Raw genomic sequence first — 3,837 nt, forward strand, 5'->3', positions numbered from 1 at the left:
TTTCACTTCTGTCTTCATTAGACAAAGTATCAGCTACCACCCACTTTTGCCAGCCATGTTGCACACATCCATAATACCTCCTTCCGGGATTTTTGCTCGATCTAGAAACACATACTAATATATGTTAGGTTTCATGGATCACCGGTGAGAAAGGGAAAGGGGACATACCTCCGGGGAGGCAGGACAATATCGGCCGGGATATACCCCTAAGGAAGCAGGTCAATATCGGTCAGGATATACCTCTAAGGAGGCAGGCCAATATCGGCCGGGATATCCCTCCAGGGAGGCAGACCAATATCGGTCGGGATATACCTCCAGGGAGGTAGGCCAATATCGATCAGGATATACCTCTAAGGAGGCAAGCCAATATCAGCCGGGATATACCTCTAGGGAGGAAGGCCAATATCGGTCAGGATATACCTCTAAGGAGGCAGGCCCATATCGGCCGGGATATACCTCTGGGGAGGCAGAGCAATATCGGCCGGGATATACCTCCATGGAGGTATGCCAATATCGATCAGGATATACCTCCAGGGAGGCAGACTAATATCGGCCGAGATATACCTCCAGGGAGGTAGGATAATATCGATGAGGATATACCTCTAAGGAGGCAGGCTAATATCAGCCGGGATATACCTCCAGGGAGGCAGGCTAATATCGACTGAGATATACCTCAAAGGAGGTAGGCCAATATCGATCAGGATATACCTCTAAGGAGGTAGGCCAATATCGGCCGGGATATACCTCCAGGGAGGCAGGCCAATATCGGCTAAGATATACCTCAAAGGAGGTAGGCCAATCTTGGCTGGATAATACCATGAAAAGGATATGCCAATATTGGTCGAGATTACATACTTAATGAATTACAACCCAATATCAGCTAGGATAATAAACTTGGAGGGGTGTATACCAGTATTGCCCAAAAAACATCATGAGAGGTAATAATAATCGACCGGACCTAGCCCGAGTTTGAGTTCGACCGATACAGGGAGCAATGTTACATTGAGTTGTCTATGATATAGCAAAGACAAGAAGAACAAACAGGAATGATAGATGCACTCTGAAATAACTTATGAAACAGGACAAAAATAAATATTCCAAATAAAATAGTTTAATGAAGATATTTGTAGTATGTGATTATATAACAGGTTCGCTAATGTGGCGGGAGGAAGGCTTCTAGATTTTTCTGCAGGTACTAGACGACAAAGAAGGTACATCTGGGGTACAAAAAAGAATCCTTAAAAATCATTTTCCACAAGTACACAGCTTACGTCATCTCATAACAAACTCTAACGAACCGGGGTCCACTTCATGACTACGGAGGTTATATGAAGTGGTATAAAAAGGGGAATCCTCTCCGTTGGCCAGGTAAGTTCACATTGCAACTCACACCCATAACCCTAATTTGGGACTACTGTTCATCTTCTTCCTGCTTTTCCTTTTTCCACACCGAGAGAGATCACTGACTTGAGCGTCGGAAGGCCTAGCCAGGGATTCCCATCCCGATCTTAGGTCACTGACGATAGTGTTGGTTGGTCTCTTGTGCACAGGAAGCTTTGGAAGCTTTGGATCTGGGTTTTTCTTCAGTCATATTGCCCTCTCGCCATCGGAGCTTCACACAGGGAGGGCATTCTATGACTCTATTCTCCCCGATCCGCTTTGGGTTTCTCGGATCGGCATTCAGTCAGGTATTATTCATCATCAGCAGTAGATCTTTCTCCCAATTTTTCGTCTTGTCAAGCTTCTCAGACAGGATCAAATTTGGCGCCGTCTAAGGGAAACTTTACCTGAATCTGAGACTACGAGATGGAAGAGGCTGGAAAATCAAATCTACTCACTATTAGCCGTGAGGATCTGGATTTCCTCATCAACTCTCATGTGTAGAAGGCTTTGCAACAACAACAGCAACAACAACAAGCTCATACGGGAGCCACTCTACAGGTAGCCCATAATCCAGCAATTTCAACTACTGAGCACCGAAAGGGAAAGGAGCCGGAAGAGGAAGAACATGCATATTTTCCCCCAACCATAGTTTCTCCGGCAAGGCGGCCGCGAGCCTTTCTTCGTACTCCTATAGAGCAGGGAGGACGAAGGCCTGTATTTCAGGAATCTTCTAGTAAAGCGCCAAATAGAGAAAAGCCTAAGGTTAAGATGGTAACTAGTGATAGCTCGCCGGAAAAAGTCATTTCTCCATTCTCTCAAAGCGTGCTGGATGATCCGCTTCCCAAGCGGTATCAAAATTTGCAGATCGACGAGTACACTGGGACTACAGATCCAGAAGATCATCTATTGAAATTTGAGAATGTAGCATTATTTCAGTAATTCTATGATGGAGTGAAGTGCCAGATGTTCCTCACAACACTCGGAGGAGCTGCACAGAGGTGGTTTAAGAGATTACCGAAAAAATCTATCCGAAAGTTCAAGGACTTCAAGAAGGTTTTCTTACACCATTTCTCTAGCAACAAGAGGTATCATAAGACTCCCTGGAGTCTATTTTCAATTAAACTGCATCTAAAGAGTCCATTAGAGCCTATATCAAGAGATTCAATCAGGTAGCTATCGATGTACCCAACGCTAGTACTGAAATATTAGTAAGTGCCTTTTCTCAAGGATTGAATGATAATGATTTCTTTAAAGATCTAGTAAGAAATCCTCCTGTCAATTTTGACTCCCTGATCGAGCGTGCCACTCAATTCATTAACGTGGAAGAAGCCCAAGCTGCTCGCAGGAAAGAAAGCACAACTTCTTCTCTTACTCCTATTAAGGAGAAGGCTCCTGCTCCTGTCCCTCCACCTAGGGGGCCTCGAGTAATTCATCCACCTCATCGTCACCCAGAATATCGTCCGCAAGCAGTGCAACATGTGGAGATATAGCCAGAGGGCCCGAGAAGATGGTGCACTTATCATAAGACTAGCAGTCATCATACTGAAGACTGTTTTATTTTGAGAAATAAAAAAGCAAACCGGGATCGCTACCAAAGGCAGAACTACTATCGGCAACAATACCCCATGCAGCAGAGTCCGCTCAAATTAGAATATCGCTCGGTAGAACCACGGCAGGATTCATTACCTACCCCGACCGGTACAAGTCAGGTATCAGATAAGACTCAGTCTGAAGCCATGACCGCTCGACAAGAAGAAAACAGGGGTAATGCTGCCTGGGGCAATATTAGTATGATTACGGGCGGACCCACTGATGGAGATTCTAATAGGGCCAGAAAAGCACATGCACGGAGACTTGAGATTCATGCTGTGGGATGCAGCATGGAACGAGCAGCCGGTCCTGAAATAAGTTTTGGACCTAGAGATCTTGAAGGGGTAGAAATACCCCATGATGATGCACTAATAATCAAGGCAGTGATAGCCAATTATAATATTTCTCGTACCTTTATAGACATTGATAGTTCTATCAATATTATCTTTAAGAAGGCTTTTGATCAATTCCAGATCGACCCGAGAGAACTTCAACAGATAGTGACTCCTCTATATGGATTCACGGGTAACGAAGTACAATCACTTGGTCAAATAAAATTGGCTATATCTCTAGGGGAGGAGCCCCTAATGAGAACAAGATCTTATTTTATGGTGGTGGATGCCCCGTCTTCTTATAATGTGATACTAGGTCGACCGACCTTAAACGAGTTTAGGGTGGTCATTTCTACTTTCTACCAAAAAATTAAATTTCCTGTTGTTGACCAGGTCAGAGAAGTGCGAGGTGATCAGAAGACAGCTCGTAAATGTTATGTGGAGATCGTTCGGACTGAAGCTAATACTGCTCGAAAAATACAAAGAATGGAAGTCAATGCCATTCAGGAAAAGTCGCCTGTTCTGGTTTATG

This window comes from Zingiber officinale, chromosome 1B, assembly GCF_018446385.1.
Source record: "Zingiber officinale cultivar Zhangliang chromosome 1B, Zo_v1.1, whole genome shotgun sequence".
Taxonomy (NCBI): domain Eukaryota; kingdom Viridiplantae; phylum Streptophyta; class Magnoliopsida; order Zingiberales; family Zingiberaceae; genus Zingiber; species Zingiber officinale.